Source organism: Vipera berus, assembly GCF_964194415.1.
Source record: "Vipera berus genome assembly, chromosome: 1".
Taxonomy (NCBI): domain Eukaryota; kingdom Metazoa; phylum Chordata; class Lepidosauria; order Squamata; family Viperidae; genus Vipera; species Vipera berus.
The window spans coordinates 223,841,796-223,861,293 of record NC_138202.1 but is presented as its reverse complement, the minus strand read 5'-3'; positions in this window follow the sequence as shown (position 1 = coordinate 223,861,293).

Genomic DNA, 19,498 nt, shown 5'->3' with positions numbered 1-19,498 from the left:
AATCGTTGACCATGACGGTTATTATGTTGAAAGACATTGTCCTCCACTTTTCTTTGAAAACTCTCATGAAAATAATTGTCTTTTCCCCTAAAACTGTTTACAGGCAGTCCTTGACTTACAACAGTTCATTGAATGCCTCTTTGAAGTTACTATGGCACTGGAAAAAGTGACTTATGACTGTTTTTCACACTTATGACCATCGCAACATTCCCACAGTCATGCGATCAAAATTTGGACCTCTTGGCATTTGGCCTGTATTTATGACCATTGTGCTGTGCTAGGGTTATGTGAGCACCATTTGTAACCTTCCCAGATGTTTCTGACAAACAAACTCAGTGCGGGAACCCAGATTTGCTTAATGACCAAATGATTTACTTAGCAACTGCAGAGATTCCCTGAACAAATGTGGCCTGAAAGGTCATAAAATAGGGCAAACATCACTTAACAACTGTCTTGCTTAGCAATTGAAATTTGGGCTCAATTGTGGTTGTAAATCTGTATAACTCTAGTAGGAAGACATCCAGGGTTAGTTCCAGAATAGGGAGACAGGTAAAAAAAAAGTTGCCTCCTTAAAGTAAATTATAGTCTGGTGTCAGCCCTTTGAGGTAGGCCAAGTGAGGAAACAAATGCCCATCTGGATGCTTTTCTTATTTGTCCCTTCCTCCCAAGTCAGCCTGACAAGTATACTATCTTTGAGGTACGATCAATGAATATCAACAGTTTGGTTCAATGGGCCACTAGTTCCTGTCTGATTGAGTTGATATGACCCAGGTCATATCTGGATAGCTTTAGTATTTGAATTAATGAACGGGCTGCCCTGGATTGTCTTCCAGCTTCTCTGAAGTTTGAACAACCTAAAGTATTTTTCAGGCATTTTCCAGAAAAATGATACAAAGCTTACTTAGGTTGAATGCAGATGCCTTTAGAGCCCTAGTGTTTAGAATGCAGTACTGCAGGCTAACTCGCTGCCAGGAGTTTGATCCTGACCAGTTCAAGATTAACTCAGCCATCCTACCAAGGTCGGTAAAATGAGGACCCAGATTGTTGGGGGCAATTATGCTGACTCTGTAAACCATTTAGAGAGGGCTGTAAAAGCACTGTGAAATGGGTATATAAGTCTAAATGCTATTACTTTTTACCAATATTCTATGTTTTTGATTGCATATTGGGAAATCACATATTGGTATGGAATGGAAAGCAGATTGGACTGCATTGTAACAAACCTGAAAGAGAAGATTAGAAGATGAAGTGTCCCTACACATATATCTCTGTCCAGTTTAAATAAATCTCTGCAAAAATGTATAGGAAACAGATTTTGAAGATGAGTCTTAGCGTATGGTTCCCACCCTAAACTCCCTTGTTGAGTTAGGAAAGTTATGCTGAAAGAAATAGTAATAGTAAGCAACAGAAATTAAAAATATGAGATAAAAGAAAACATAATTAAATCTGTTCTGTATCAAAATAATTCATGTCTCTCCATACTTTAGAAGCTACCTTTGCTTCCATGTGCAACCTCTCCTCATTTAGAGAGCACAATTTGTTCTCTAAATTGGAAGCAATTTTGTCACTAATCAAGCCATGTGACTCAGAAGAGAAACAGGGAGGGAGGGAGAGAGAGAGAGATGCTGCAAAGATTGCTAATTGCTGCCGCCACATTTATATAGTTTCACTTCTGTGCACTTTATTGTCAGGTACAGAAATTTTGTCATAAGTGTGTGCACTGTTCATAAAATGATTTTTTAAAATATATGTTATCAGTGCTTTTTTTGTAAAAGAAAAAGGTGCCAGAACTCACACATGTCATACAACCCACCTTGCCTACCCTACAAGGTTCCATCCAAAAAAGGTGCCGGAACTCCGTTCTGAGCGTTCTATGAGAAAAAAGGCCTGGATGTTATTAACATCATATTTATGAACGGTTGATAAATGAGGTAGCCGCTAAACAAGGGGTGGCTGTACCAATTGAAAGGTCGCCCTTTTGCTTTTGAACTTGTTATATTTTTCTTTTTGAGGATGTCATTAGCTTCACCAATGACTCGCACAGAGTTCCCTTTCTCAATCCATTCACCCTTTTTATACACATTGATGTTCTCATTCCTTCATTCTCTCTATATGGCCAAAGTATCTCAACATACTTCTTTGGTGTTGATCACTTTCATATTTAATCTACAGTATATTCATTCAACGCTCATTCATACTTGACCCATCTCTTCTTGTTTTACCAACTTTATAATAAATTTCTTAAATAATTCATTCCCATGGCATTTAACTTACTTTTATGTTTCTTCTGATATATTTGACTTCTTCCGTGTAACCAAGTGTTTAGAAGCATCTTTTATGCACAGCCATTGTCAGTACTTTTTCTATTTTTGCTTCTCTCAATCTAACATTTTTTTCCCTGAAATGCTAATTTTCTATGTACATAACTGCAGGAAACCAAACATATATTTGCAGCTATTCAAGAACAGTGGCGTAGCGTGGGGGGTGCAGGGGGGGCCGGCCGCACCGGGCGCAACATCTGGGGGGGCACGACCGGCGGGCTAGGGCAAGGCTGCTCGCGAGCGAGGGGTATCTGTGCCTGCACCGACACAGAAACGCTTCTCTCTCCGGGTGGGGGAAGGCTCGGCGGCTCCCTGGGTCTATATACGCCTCTGTATGCGCACGCCGCCGCGCGCTCCCGCGAACGAGAAAGAAAGAACGGCAGCGGCGGCGTCTGCGAGCCTCGCCAGCGGCGGCGTTCCTCGGTGTGGGCGTGCCTGCGTCTTTGGGTGTGAGGCTTTCGGAGAGGCTGCCTTTGGCTCCTGGTACTTGCAGCCGGTGTAAAAGAACAAATCTGTGAAAGCGGGCGAGAATTTCAGGGGGGTGGGGGGGGGACGGGAGATCGCGGGAGGCTCGATTCTTCTTACGCCAGGGGGGTGCCAGGCGTGCGGTGCGGTGCGAGAGCGAGGGGGCGCAAATTACTTGCCTTGCCCCGGGTGCTGACAACCCACGCTACGCCACTGTTCAAGAAAAATATTTATCAGGTTTTACAAAATGCAGCAGTTCATCTTTAATATATTCACCTTCTATCTAAATTAACATATATGTTGAATTTGATTTTTTAAAAAATGCTGTAGAATGCCTAGATGTGTATCAGCAACTCACAGTGCATAATAACTGGCAATTTTGGAATTAATTTAAAACATTTTTATGGTTAATAATAAGACAACACTAGAACAATAATATAATGAAACAAACAGGGAAGAAGAGATAATTATATGTTTATTTATCCATTCTCATTTCTACTTTTTTAAAAAAATAATTAACACAGTTAGGGAAGGACTAATTTTATTATTTTTAAATTAGATACAATATTGTGTGTGTGTGTGTGTAATGGAAAGTAGTTTGACCTTTGCAGTAACTTTCCCTGTTCAACATTTAATTCAGTTCTTTTTTCTTTACTGCTGTTTGACTTATGTGGAATATGACTGTCATGGTTCCGACAAATGCAGTACTTCAAAGAACTTCGAGGTATTGTTTACCTTTAAGAATCTTTTAATGGAGTAGCATACATGGTTGAAGCCAAGATCTGAATTCTCTTCCCCTAACACGTCATATCAAAGCACAATTCCCTTAATTAAACATCATAAATCACATTCTCCAATTAGTTTAAAATGCAAACTTTCCCGCCCTTCTTCAACCCACCAATTCTTATCTTTTCTTACTACAAACAGTCCTGAGATACATTCTCCCTACTCCCCCCGCCCCAGCATCCACTAATTCTAACTCTAAAAGTAACATACAAGTTAAAGAAAAAGGCTACATCTCCCTATGTTGTCAGGCAAGAACATCTGATGTTAGCAGCATTGACATTGCAGCTTTGAAAATTATTTTATCAATAAAAAATAGATGAACAATTTATTCACCTTCCCTTTTATTTTCAAAGTTAATTTTTATTCAGTGGAGTTTATACCATCTCTTTGATGGAGAAATAAAGCTTTATCAGCTATCTGCTGTAACAGAAAAGCAAAATTCAAAAGGGAAAAAACAAACCCTTCATATCTGATGCTTAAAGATGTCAAGGGCCTTGTCGTGTGACAACATACTTTCTATTTTTCCCGTTCCTGCATTTACAAATAAAATGACAAATAAAAGTTGTCGAAGAGCAAAATGTTAAACTTCTTGGAACCTGGGAGGATAGTTCCAAAGAGTCCAGACTGCCAACCTCAGAGGAAGAGAAGGAAGAGAGAAAGTGAGAATTTAATTATAGTTCTGCTCTCATTTGTATCTTTTTCTTCCTGAATCCTACTACTAGCATATCTGCGTTGATAAAACTCAATTGGGGGAGTGGGGGGAGAGGAGAAGGATATCTTGATACATGATGTGTCAAGAGGGAAAAAATGTGTTTGCATGTGTATAAGGTAGTCCTTAATTTACGACCATTTTTTTTGGCAACAGTTGGAAGTTATGCAGTGCTGAAAAATGAGAATCATGACATGTCCTCTTATTTATGATCATTGCAGTATCCCACAGTCATTTGATGGTGGTGTCTCAGGGTGACATGATCACCACCAGATGGCTCCTGACAAGGAAAGTCACATAATGTCTTGCTCAGTGGCCACAATGATTCACTTAGCAACCATGGCAAAAGAACTTTAGAACTGGGTAGAGTCAAGGAGTATCTCGCAGCACTCAGTGATGAATTTTATGGCCACGGTTGTGTTTGTAAGTTGAGAGTGCACACACACATATACACGTCAATTTTCCAACCATAAGCTCATCGCTGCATCAATTTTCACATTTATTTCTGAATGTACAACTTTGTGTGCTGTTTCATATGAATCTTTAAAATGTATGTTTTTGTACACACTTTTGTGCCACATATATTTTTGAAAGCAATTTTTCTCCAGCATGGTGCGTTTTGAGTGCTGTTATCTCGCAATGCATGCCTTTATATGTACATTGTTTTAGTAGATAACTGCAGCGTGACATTCTATTAAAAAATAGATTTTGATGTACAAGCTGCAGTTCATAAATGGGTTTAGGAAATGTAATCTGCTCTTTGTAAATTACCTTTTTTCCCCCTGCAAATTTTCTAATACGATAGTTTGTGCAGTGTTTTTTTTTACCAGTGCACATTTCTTCTTGAAGAAGTCATGAATTCATGGAGAACTTTATTCCAAAGGTGCTTTTCCAAATGGCAACTGGACTTTCTTGGCTGAAAAAACACCTTTGGGACAATGACGACTTGGATGATTGAGAATCTCCAAAGACAAGGAGAACTTCAGAAAATCTCAGCCTGCCAATGGAATCAACCTGCAGCCCATCACATTAACATTTACCTGCTGACCTTCCTTTGCCTCCTTTTGAGGCACACCTTGCAGTTTTCAATATGCTGACTCCCCTTTTCTGTCCTCTTCTTGGATGAAAGAGTTTACAAAAGGAAGAGGAGCCATATTTGGATCCATGACAAATCTTATTCTGTTTTGAAATACAGCTTTCACTCTTCACCTGCAGCCATTGTAAAGTTGCTTTGATGGCCTGAGGAGGGCTGATGAGGGAGGGAGAGGGAGAGGGAGAGGGAGAGGGAGAGGGAGAGAGAGAGAGAGAGAGAGAGAGAGAGAGAGAGAGAGAGAGAGAGAGAGAGAGAGAGAGAGAGAGAGAGAGAGAGAGAGAGAGAGAGAGAGAGAGAGAGAGAATATGCAAATTATCCTCCCCACATCTTTTCCCCTCCTATATAAGGTTTTAATTTAATAGTAGAAGTCTGGGCTATTCATGTTCAGCACTTGTATTTTTGTCAGTTTTATAAATAATAAATGATGAAGAGGAAATGGAACTCTTCCCAGCCAGTAGATCTGAAAGGCCTCCAAGAGACTTACCAGGGGGAACATTGTGCCTTATACCAGAGGCAAACATTTTCCCAGCAGATAGGAAAGTGTTCCATGCACATCTGTTTGGAAATTCGCAGGTGCTAATAGGAAACAGACATTTCTCTTTAAGGAGGAACATATTGTGCCTGCAACTCTCTAAGAAATATCGTTGCCTGCTATTTAATCATTTGTCTTCTCGATAATTGCAGTTAATCACCTTATGTCCTTGGGATAAGATGGGGTTGTAAATCAGGAGGAATGAATGTTTCATGAGTTGGACGTTTGCTTGTGATTTTATCAAGAATTGATGCTGATTGTAACTCAAGTATCAGGATGAGCTCCTGGTCTGTAGATGAAGCAGAATGAACTGCAATTAAATGAAAAACACACCACCTATATGAACTATTTTTTTCATCACTTAAGTGGAATTATATATATTTTAGTCTTACATTGAAGATTCACCCAAGAACTCATGCACAAATACAGAACTTTCTGAAACAGATGTTCCATCAAGCAGCAAATAAAAGAGGTTAGACTTTTTCTTACCGCTGTATTACTTTTATTTGAATAGAGATTATTCTGGCCTATTAGCAGAGTAATAAAAAAAAGTCCAAATCCAAAAAGCCAAAATGCAGTCTATTGTTTTAAGGTGCTCCTAGCTTATTATGCTGGCTTCACAGAATGCAAATCCTCTCAAGATACAATTTTGCACACGTTTCCCCTCTGCTGAATAACTGTGAATTCAGTCACGCTTATTTGCATTTGATTCCAGTCTTGATGAATTAGAGACAGTCTTACTTTTGAGACTTTGGTTACTTGCATGGCACAGCAGACAATTACCAATTTCCCTAGAACACATTTTCTTATTTATTTATTTATTTATTTATTTATTTATTTATTTATTTATTTATTTATCATTTATTCATTCATTTATTATTTAATTTATTTTTCTATTATTACTTACTTACTTATTTTATTTGTATTACAACTACTGCTGTTCCCCCCAATAATGAAAGGTCTCCGAATGGATTACAAACTTAAGTAAAACTCAGAGGGTTTTTTAAAAAGAAAAAGAAAATAACAAAAGAAAAAAAAGAAAACCAGTAAGACAAATACAATTAATTAACAATAGGGCAGTTCACTAATGAAGAGCAGAGGAAAGATAGAAAACATAAAATCGACTATTCCAAAGTGAGCAATCAATTAAAACTCTACAGCATGTTGCAGTATGGACAGTTTCTGTCCATTGTTGCATCCCATTCTGTTCCTCCTTCTCCTCCTTCTTCCTTTTTTTTAACGTCTTCAACTTGCAATGAGTATTTCATGCCCACTATTAATACTATTTTCTTTTTTCTCTTTTTTACATGCTTCCAGATTTATCTGGGAGTGTATGGTCCCTCTTATATGCATTTTGGATTTCTCTACTGAACAGCATGGTGGCATTTATTTCTTTTTATGTTGACATCCTCAAAACATCAAGGTGAAAATCATCCATCTCTCTCTATATGTGACCCTCTTTTTCAGACATTCTGTTCTATTCTTTCAAGCAGCAGTTCTGAGTGTTCTCTTTCTTTTCTTTTCTTTTTCAGTCAGCATCCTATGACCAATAGGTTGTCATTTATTTGGGTATTGTTTGTAAATCGTCATCATCCAATCAAAACCAAAATTGGTATAGCTTAGATTATATTTGCATAAATAGCAGCTCCATAACACCTGAGGGCAAGACAAGAAACAATGGGTGGGGGAGCTGGTCAGAGGGGGATTCATGAAGAATTCCTGGAAATAAGGAAGGATTTCCTGACAGAATGATTAATCAGTGGAACAGCTTGTCTCTTAGAGTTGTGGGTGCTCTGTTATTGGAGGTTTTCAAGAAAGGATTAGACAACCTTTTGTCTGGCATGGTATGAGGACTCCTGTCTTGGCAGGAGGTTAGACTAGAGGCCCTCCAAGGTCCCTCCCAGCCCTATGGTTCTATGCATAGGAAAACTTGAAATCCAAATACAGGGAATCACTTTCCCTATTCAATATGTCCACCATTAGTCTTGTCCAATAATAGACTAGTGGTTTTAATAAAAGAAATATCTTTTGTCCATTACTCATTTTCTGTTAGAGATTTTTTTATTTGCGACATTGCAGTTGCCAACAGAGCATTCATTCTCCACCCATCCTGTGCAGAAAAGGCTTGTGCAGGAAGTACAATGATGTGTCAGAATTTAGACGGCACCTTTATTGTAGACATGACAGCTTTGTAAGATCTGTTTTTGCAGACTATCATTGTATTGCCAAAAACACCTGCTGCTCATAGATACTTGTTTACACTGAAAGAGATAAGGTGGAGGGAAATATTTCAGAACCTATGAAAGAGCAAGGCAAGAATAATGGAAAGATTGCCCACGTTATTGAAAAAAAGCAATTCAGGTCATCAAGATGAATTAGTATCATATCGTCTCTTGACAAACTAAAACAATACACCTCCAAACATGCCAACTCTATTGCCTGTGATTCATGGGTATGCCATCTAGTTTAAGGAACTCAAATCCATGAAGTAGGATAACTATTGAAATGAAGTCAAAGAAAAGCAAATTTTTGCCACAGTGATGTAACTACATCCTCAGGTTTACAAAGCATTACATAAATTGTCTTTTATCATACTGACATAAAAGATGACTGATTTAAAAATGACTGATTTCTTATTTCCATTATTCAAATACTGTAAAATTTTCATTCGGCATGGTAATTGGCTTAATAACTTAGGAAAGTTGGTAATGTTTAGATCTAAGCAGTCAGTTCATAGAATTTTCAATAAACATACCAAAATACATTTATATTAATATCATCCCATTATTGGATAGGTCATGGACCTTTGGAAAACTTTCATTTCTATTTAGCTGCAGGCCAATAAATTTCATCGCTGATGGTTTGGCTTCTACCATTAGGTTTAATGGGGAAAAGAAGCCATTCTTCCTAGATTTCCTGGCTGTTTCCTCTTCTTAGTTTGGAAAGTTGAATATGCCTCCCCCATAAAACTAGCCAACTATTTGACAATATGTGGAGAACACTATCTCATCAGTGTTCAATAAATCTATGTTTTTCATCACAGACAACCCGATTTCCTAGATAGGGTTATGGTTAGATGTTGCAAAGCTACAACCTGAGCCTGCAATGATTTTTTTTTACTTTTTAACACACACCTAAAAGACATCCCTATTTAAAAAAAACAAAAAACAAACAAAAAACCCTAGACATTTTACTCATATCAGCCGATGCTCAGCTTTGTTATACCTCACAAACTACCATTACTTCATAGAGTGGAAGAATTCTCATTCTTGTGGTGGTCTTGCAGAGGAGTAAATGCCTTTGTTAAGTATAGATCAAGACTTAGTATGAGAGAGAGAGAAAGAGAAAGAGAGAGAGAGAGAATGAGAATAAGAGAGAGAATGAGAATAAGAGAGAGAGAATGAGAATAAGAGAGAGAATGAGAATGAGGATAAGAGAGAATGAGAATAAGAGAGAGGGAATGAGAAAGAGTGAAAGTGAGTGAGCAAGCAAAAGAATGAGAATAAGAGAATGAGAATAAGAGAGAGAATGAGGGAGAGTGAAAGAGAGAGAGAGATGTTCAAACCTTCCTATGGTAAAGGAAGAAGGCCAGATTCTCATAGCAAGGTTGGTGTATGTGTGCTTGCAGGTGTGTGTGTGTGTGTGTGTGTGTGTGTGTGTGTGTGTGTGTGTGTGAGAGAGAGAGAGAGAGAGAGAGAGAGAGAGAATGTGTGCATGTAGGGGTAGGTGTGGGTGTGTTAAGGGCACTTGCCTAGACTATACACCTTTTGGTGTTTCCTCTGTGTTAAGCTAACAATAAAACCAAGGACAAAACAAAGAAAATGGGTTAGACAGCATCACTACCAGATGGATTCATAGCTGGCTGACAGGCCATACTCGGCGTGTGATCCTCAATGGAACTGCATCTACATGGAGGGGAGTGTGTAGTGGGGTGTCCCAGGGCTCTGTTCTAGGCCCAGTGCTCTTCAACATTTCATCAATGATTTGGACGAGGGGATAGATGGGAAACTCATCAAATTTGCAGACGACAACAAGCTGGCAGGAATAGCCAACACTCCAGAAGACAGGCTTAAGATACAGGAGGATCTGAACAAACTGGAACACTGGGCACTATCTAACAAAATAAAATTCAATGGAAAAAAAAGTAAAGTTCTACATTTAGGAAAGAAAAACCAAATGTACAGGTATAGTATATCGTAGGTATAGGTACCTTGCTCAATAGTAGTAACTGTGAGAGGGATCTCGGAGTCCTAGTGGACAATCACTTAAATATGAGCCAGCAATGTGCTGCAGCTGCCAAAAAAGCCAACATAGTGTTAGGCTGCATTAACAGAGAGATAGAATCGAGATCACGTGAAGTATTTTTTTTTATTGAAAAGTTTTACAATACATTTTTAAATACAAAAAGGCCCCCCTCCTCCCCCTCCCCTCCCCCCTCCCCGACTTCCCAGAGCTGAATACAGGGTATAAAAATACAAACAAACATAATCTAAAATATGCTAACAACAAGAAAACATTAAGTTCTGTCGCACTTTAACTCTCCATCGTCAAGTTATTTTTTTTATTAAAGAGTTTTACAAAAACAAGATTTTACAATATATCCCCAAATCCCCCCCACCACAAACCACCCCACTTCCCCCCCACTTCCCAGAGCTAAATACAGGATTATAGTTATAATAATCATATTCTAAATAAGAATTATCCATAATATACAATTAACCAAATTCATAATGTGCTTTAACTCCCCTTTAACATAGATACATACAAAGTACTAACACTAAGATAACAATATCCCTCTAAAATCTACTCATAAGCTAAATGGAACTTTTTAGTCCCATATTTATTCTGAACATAATCTATCCATCTCCTCCAAACTGAAATATATCTTTCCTGTGAATGATCTTTCAAATAAGCAGAAATCTTAGACATTTCTGCAAGATTCGAAACTTTAAACACCCATTCTTCTATAGTAGGCAAACTATCCTTCTTCCAATATTGTCCCACCAGTAACCGTGCTGCTGTTATCATATTCAACATCAAATTAGTTTCTTTAACATCACAATCTACAACAATACCCAATAAAAACAATTGCGGAGAATTTCGAATTAGAAAAGTTTTTGGAGGATCCCTTCTTGTCTTCAGATGGGACCAAAACTCCATTCCAGTCCCCCATCATAATAACAGATTTATAATCCAATTCGATTAGTCTCTGATGTAAAAATTTGAAGAATTTTTGCTGTTGTTGATTTGGAGCATATAATCCAATAAGAAGAACTTTCTTTCCTTGTAATGTTAATTCAATACTAACATATCTCCCTTGTTTATCCGATTCAATTAATCTAGCTGAAAAGTCTTTTCTTAAATAAATGACCACTCCAGCCTTCTTGTCCGGAGCAAAAGATGCAAAATGTGTTCCCAATCGGGAATTAGTCAGATACTTTTGGTCTTTTAATGCAATATGTGTCTCTTGTAAGCAAACAATGTCATTTTTATGTTGTTTCAGATAAAAAAATACTTTCTTTCTTTTCTGTGGTGAATTTAAGCCATTAACATTCCATGTCAGGAACTTCACCATCTCTGGTGACCATGAGCCTTTGGAACATAGCCTGAAGATCAGCTGTTGCTCTCTTCAGACGTGCCCCTCCCACAGGCTCTGAAACAACCACATCTTGCGTAGTTAGACCAGATACAGGCTTCTGTTTTTGCTCTTTTTCCATACGCTTGTATGCAGCCCTTGTCATCCTCTGTTCTTTCGGGTCTTCCTTTAATGCCAAACTCTGCTCCATGACCTCCACCTGCCATATCTCCTCAAAAGGCAATGACATTGCCCCTTCACTCAATTGTTTATCTTCTTGTCTTACTTCTGTTCTTTTGATTCGAGGAGACGGTGGTGAGCCTGCTTTCAGGACCTTAGTGTAAAAATCTTTTGCTTTTAAAATTGTATCCAATCTGTATCTGGTCCCTGCGTAATTTACCACAATTCCATTGGGTATTTCCCATCTAAACTGGATATGTTGCTTCTTAAGCTCGTCAGACAGAAAATCAAAATCTTTCCTTTTTCTAAGAATTTTTGGAGGTATCTCCTTTAAAATTATAATGTCTTGGCCTGCAATTTGAAATCTTTCTCGATAAAAAGCCTGGATAATAGAATTTCTGGTTGATCTCCTGGAAAAATAAATCACTACATCTCTAGGTAAATTTTTTTGCCTAGCAATCCAGGAGTTAATCCTAAATGTCTTATCCATTTCTTTAAGTAGTTCTTCAGGTTCACATTTCAAAACAGGAGCCACTGCTTGTGCTACTTCCCATTCCAAATCTTCTTTAGGATTCTCTTTAAGGCCTCTGATACGCAATGCAAACTCCATGTTTTTATATTGTGATATAATAACTTCGTCCTCTGTTCTGTCAATCTTAACCTGTACTCTATCAATCTTTTGTTCAGCATCGATGATTTTATTTTCCAAATTCTCCACATACTCCATAACTGAATCCACACGAACATCCAGGCATTCTATATGTGCAGCCAAACCCTGAAGTGCAAGCACTATATCTTCCCTCATCTGTTTGTTTTGGTTGACAAATTCTTCCTTTGTTTCCTTTATTTCTTGCTGCAATACTTGTGTTGACTGCATCACAACTTGCTGAATGTCTGCCAGTGTGAATGCAGGAGGTGGGGGGAAGGTGGTTGTACTGTAGGTTTCATCGAAGTCTGCCCTGCAGCTTGTGGTAAAGGAGAAGAAATAACATTCTTAGAGATTGGAGGGCCTCCCCCACGTCTCGCAGCCATCTCTTAGGTTTCGATTTCCTCTTTCACCCAGCAGAATCAAAGTTCCAAAAAAAAAAAAAGAAAAAAGAAAGGGAAAGGAGAGAAAAAAATAAAAGTTCTCCCTAAGTTCCTTGACCTTCCATAAAAAAAAAGAACAAGCTTTCAAATACACAAAATCCGGTACTGGGTAGAATCAGTTGCAGATTGTATCTCTTGCTATGTAGCAAAATATAACAGTTTTCCAATGCAGTCACTTCACACAAGAAAGAAACATTCCAGCACCATTTTTACTCCATTTCCAACTTAGAACTTGAAGAAGATAATGAGTCCGAGTTAAAGTTAAAATCCAACTTAAAAATTCAGATCTTCCTGCTTTGCTCTGCCTGCTTCTCAAAGAAAAAAATACTCACAGTCCCATCTAAGCAGCAGGTGTAGTTGTCGCATCTGGTTCCACTCCTTTTGGAGCGAAAGCGCCCTGAGAGCGGAGAGAGCCTGGGCTCCGAGGGAGCTCACCCTGTTATCCCCCAAACTATTTGAGAGAATCACAGGGGAGCTCTACCTCTACCCAAACAAGCTCGCCTCTCCCTCTTCTCCCGAGGGAGAGACTCCGGTGCCACGGGACAGCTGATTTTCGCTGCCTCCAAGCGCTTTGACGCTTCCCAGGATCGAGCGGCTTCAAAACGCCGCCATTCGGCGTGGCAGCGCTACCGGAAGCTCTCCATCGTCAAGTTATTAATAAAATAACTATTAACTAATATACATCATATAGATCCACTACTTATTCAAATGCTAAATGAAACTTTTTAGTCCCATATTTATTCTGAATATATTCAATCCATCTCCTCCATTCCACAATGTATCTCTGTTGCGATTGGTCTTTCAAATACGCTGAAATCTTTGCCATTTCCACCAAGTTAGAAACTTTTAAAGTCCATTCTTCTATAGTCGGCAGTTCTTCCTTCTTCCAATATTGAGCTACTAAAAGTCTCACTGCCGTAATTAAATTCAACATCAACTTAACATCTATAACAGTAGTATCTGTAATAATACCCAATAAAAACAATTGCGGAGAAAACTTTATCCTTTTCTTAAATATCTTTTGCATATTCCACCAAATTTTAATCCAAAAAGCTTTAACCATTTTACAAGTCCACCATATATGAAAATACGTTGCATCCTCACAACCACACCTCCAACATTTGGGCTGGCAATTCGGATACATACTTGCTAATTGCTAATCAAATGCACAGGTATAGTATAGGTGGTACCTTGCTCAATAGTAGTAACTGTGAGAGAGATCTCGGAGTCCTAGTGGACAATCACTTAAATATGAGCCAGCAGTGTGCTGCAGCTGCCAAAAAAGCCAACACAGTGCTAGGCTGCATTAACAGAAGGATAGAATCAAGATCACGTGAAGTATTAATACCACTTTACAATGGCTTGGTAAGGCCACACTTGGAATACTGCATCCAGTTTTGGTCACCATGATGTAAAAAAGATGTTGGGACTCTAGAAAGAGTGCAGAGAAGAGCAACAAAGATGATTAGAGGTCTGTGGCTTCCGTTTCCAGAATTTTGGTGCTCCCAGACGTGCGAGGGATTCGCTCCTCGTGTCGCCTGGATTTCTTCATTGGGGCTGTAAATGGGTCAAAGGTTGCCCTGGAGGGGCGATGAGCGGGGAAGAGGTCTCTCCAGTCGGCAGTAGAAGGGTGGCGGCGCTCCCGTCGGCTTGGAGCTACTCTCCGAAGTGAAGAAGAAAGGATCGGCCATTCCCATGGCCCATCATTTAGCCGTTTCCTGCCAAAGCCAAAAGCACAACAAAGCACTTGAAAGCACTTGAAAACTGGGTGAGAATTGCCTTCTTGTCTTCCTAATTGTCTACTTTCCCTGTCAAAAGCTTCTTGAATTTGCTTCCCCTGTGAGGAGAGAGGGAAGGGATTTTTTTTCCCATCCTCCTTAAAAGTGGCCTTTCTCTACATTGGGAGAGAAAAGAAACAGCCCTCTACTAAGCTATACTGATTTATTGGACTTACTGCCTTTTTACTTTTGGCCCAAAGTTCCTATATTTACAGAAATGGACTATTTTACCTATTAGTTTAAAAAAGGGGACAAAAAAAGAAATAAATAAAAAGATACTGTCTTTTGAAGTACTCTGAGGATATCTAGTGAATATTATTGGCAAACAAGCTTGCTTACATTTTGGACTGACCTTGGCATTAAGATAAAAACCTGAAACAGCTGGAGATGAATTTGGCTTAGACCTGTGGAGCTGGACTTTTAGTGATTTTTGTTTGAAAAATAGCCTCCACCAAGGGCTATTTATAATGATTACAAAATGGAGAAGGAGCAGCCACAAACCTTGCTTGATTATAACCTCATACTTGAAACAATCTACAGAGTCACTGAGATGTCTATCTCCATATCTAATAATTTACATGGCAACCTTAAGTCACAAATTGAAACTCAGACTGCAACTAAAGAATTTACACTTCAGAATATAATAACATTGAAAGATATTACTATTGAGACAGGAATATAAGCAACAATTATCCAAAAAACTAACAACTTTAAAAGTACAAGGAATTCTCACTATGGCAAATAACCTTAAGGACCAACAACATACTATAGGAAAACTTAATGTGCAAGATAGTGATGTTAACATAGAGGACGTGGAAGATCAACAAAGACAGTTTCCTGAAAGCCTGGATAGCCAAGCATTAATTACAAAATTGGATAAGACTCTCTATTTAAAGCAGATGAACCCAGATGGAAGAGGAATCCAGACCAAACGTTTTTAGAGCAAATACAGAGACTAGAACTAACAGAGCAACAACATGATTACAAATGGTTTGGTTTTTGTGGACCACTGGTGGCTAGATGGCCTTCTTCATTTCAAATAATATGTATTGGAGCGAAGGGAGACCTATCTGGCAATTCAAAGGCCTTGGTCTGGAAACCTGATTGGCAAAAAAAGAAAGCCCGAGTTAGATTTAAAAAGTGAGTTCTTAGAGAACCATTAAAGGTTATCTATCCTTTTAGTAATCAGTGATCTATCAAGATCTAAAATAGAAAATGTTTATGAGATAGAACTAGAATGTGTTTATGTATTTATTAGGCTTATTTTAGATATTATAATTTGTGCACTGACATAATGGAAATTTGGTTTATAGATCCCACGTTTGATGTTAAAAGACGTTTGATTATTCTATTCAAGAATTAAGAATTAGCTAAAATTTAAAACAATCTGGTTGTGTATAAATAGTTCTAGATTGATAAACATAGGCTGTGGTCCTGTCAGTAACGTGTGATGTATTAGGATGTGAAACAGATTATATTTATTAGATAGAACGTAGCTACTTAGCCACTGTGTACATGTTTGATGCTATAGTTTTTGCTGTAATGAAATAAGGGAAATTTGGGTGGTGAATATTATTTGGGATGCTAAATTTGAATAATATGATTAAAATTAAAATTAGGTAAACTTTAATAACAGGACATAGATATATCTCAATGAAATTGAATTGACAAATTTTTCAACTGACCATGCTACTTCTAGAAATTTATTAGTTTAAAATGGTTGTATGAAATGTTAAGGGAAATTGAGAAGGATGTTTCGATAATGTAACCTGAATTATGTACTAAAAAATCTGTTACTGAATTTCTGATTACCCAGTCATCATAATGCTTTCTAAATATGTAGATTTTAACTGAAAAACCAATAAAACTTGTTTTTTTAAAAAAGATGATTACAGGTCTGGAGGCTAAAACATATGAGGAATGGTTGCTGGAATTGGGTATGTCTAGTTTAATGAAGAGAAGGACTAGGGGTGACATGATAGCAGTGTTCCAATATCTCAGGGGCTGCCACAAAGAAGAGGGAGTCAAGCTATTCTCCAAAGCGCCTGAAGGCAGGACAAGAAGCAACGGATGGAAACTAATCAAGGAGAGAAGCAACCTAGAACTAAGGAGAAACTTCCTGACAGTTAGAACAATTAATCAGTGGAACAACCTGCCTCCAGAAGTGGTGAATGCTCCAACACTGGAAGTTTTCAAGAAGAGACTGGACAGCCATTGTCTGAAATGGTATAGGGTTTGCTGCCTGAGCAGGGGGTTGGACTAGATGACCTCCAAGATCCCTTCTAACTTCTTTATTACTATTACTATTATTGTTATTGTTATTATTATTAAATCAATTTTATGCACAAATTGCCTCATTATTAGACAAGATCTAATGACAGTATCCTCAAACTGCCTCTCCTAATGTTTGAAAAATTATACCCACAATAGAAATGTCGAGCTTTGCCATTAGGCATCCTTTACTGTCTCTTCTTAAATTTTTAAACTATATTAGAGAGATAAACAAATATTGTTGAGAAGTTCATTTGTATAATACAGCTACTTTAGATGTGAGTATAATGGATTATAAACATGTTATCTGGAGTTAAAGCATATATATAATATTTTGTCTAGATCTGGCAAAATGCTTGTGATGAGAGTACTGAGAGACACGAAAGAATAGAAAGTTGCTTTTTATTTTGGAAAACCAACTGTGTAAGGTCATTATATAAACAGATATTTGCATTGTTCCTTCTTGACAGTATAAATATTTGACCATATTGGAAAAGAGTTTAAAGGCTAGGATTTTGTCAAATATCAAGTGTAACGAGAATTCATTTAGAGTACAAGTAAACTTCAACTTATGACCATAATTGGGATTGGAACTTCCATGTGGACTTCAATTTATGACCATAACTGGGACTGGAACTTCCATGTGAGTCTCTCCCAATTTTATGACTTTGTTTGCAACACACTAAGCAAATCATGAGGTTGTTAAGTGAATTCACCTTCTCCACTGACTCTGCTTGTTGGAAGCCACTTGTGGAAAGTTGCAGATGGCAATCACATGATATATATATATTTTAGGGGACTGGAGGCTAAAACATTATAAGGAATGGTTGCTGGAATTGAGCATGTCTAGTTTAATGAAGAAAGGGACGCGGTGGCTCAGTGGGTTAGGATGCTGAGCTTGTTGATCAGAAGGTCTGCAGTTTGGCGGGTAGAATCCCAAGTGCTGTGTAACAGAGTGAGTACCTGTTACTTGTCCCAGCTTCTGCCAACCTAGCAGTTCAAAAGCACGTAAAAATGCAAGTAGAAACATAGGGACCACTACGGTGGGAAGGTAACAGCGTTCCGTGCGCCTTTGGCATCTACTCATGCCGGCCACATGACCATGGAGACGTCCTCGGACAAGTGCTGGCTCTTTGGCTTTGAAACAGAGATGAGCACCAGCCCCTAGAGTTGGAAACGACTAGCACGCATGTGCGGGGGAACCTTTACCTTTACCTTTTTTTAGTTTAATGTAGAGAAGTGGTGAATGCTCCAACACCGGAAGTTTTTAAGAAGAGACTGGACAGCCATTTGTCTGAAATGGTATGTGGCAGGGCTTTTCAACCAATGGTACGGGTACCACCTGTGGTACATTGGCACCTGGCAGGTTGTATGCGACCATCCTAAAAAAGTGGTAGCGGGGGAGGGGAATGAGCTGAACCAGTGGCAGCACCGCACAAGCATGAGTGAGAGATGGCTGGAGCTGCAGGGCTGTCAGAGCTAGGCAGAAGCTCCAGGATCAGTGCCAGGCTCCAGCTGGAGCTTGACGCTGATCCTGGCACATCTGCTGAACCCAGAAGAAGCACTGATCAGCTGGAATGTTGCAGCATCCCCAGGGTCTTGTGATTTACATTCATATGCTTGGCAACTGATTCATATTTATGATGGTCACAGTGTCCCAGGGTCATGTGAAGTGACCAAAGCCTGCTGCAACCACCCAGCAGATGGGGGGGCACGACAAAAAACAAACACCCCCCCCCTGCTGCCAATTCTCAACAGAAATGCTCATAACAATGAAAACCTCAGACATGAGGAAGAGCGCCACTGGGCGGGCAGGCAGGTGTCTTGCTCGGCTGTGGCTTGGGGGGGCACTTTTTCAGTGCCATTGTAACTTCGAACAGTCACTAAACAAACTGTTGTAAGTTGAGGACTACCTGTACTTCATTACTTTTTTCCTTTTTTGGGGGGGGTCATCAAGTTTTTGACACCTTGCTAGGTACTCGGATGTTGCCATATCCTCAAAGTGGTACAATGGGTGAAAAGGTTGAAAAACCCTTCAAGGTCCCTTCCAACTTTATTATTATTATTATTGTTGTTGTTATTGTTATTGTTATTGTTATTGTTGTTGTTGTTGTTGTTATTCATAAATCCATTCCAGTTGCCAAGTGCCTGAATTTTGATCACATGACTGTGACAAACAGCAATCATAAGTGCAAGGACCAGTTATAAATCACATTTTTAGCACAGTTTTTAATGAATAGTCATAGGTCAAGGACTGCCCATAGTTCATCCTAGAAAGATTACCCAGATGTAAAGAAAGCATAATGAATATGTTCACAATCTTGTCATAAATATGGCTGTCTCAAATAATCTTTGTATTACAAATTGGATCTAAGGCTTGACCCCCTCTTGTGGGTACACAGTGCAGTCCTGACCCTTGCCTATACATGTGTAAGAACCCTTGAATTCAATGGGCTGTATTCATTGCAGTCTTAAGCATTTTGTGTCTTATCAGTTTAAATGAGAAAGAAAGGGAAAATCAATATTCTTACCCAGATTCAAACACGCTGTTTACAGTCAGCTTAAAGTAGAGCTTTTGACTTCTGTTGTTTGCAGCTTGGGCTAGACAATGGAGTTAGCTAGCCTTTCTTCTGTTGGTTTCTGGAAGGCTTCTCCTGGACTGATCGGGGAGACCGCTGTCTCTCCTAGGTCCCTGGGAC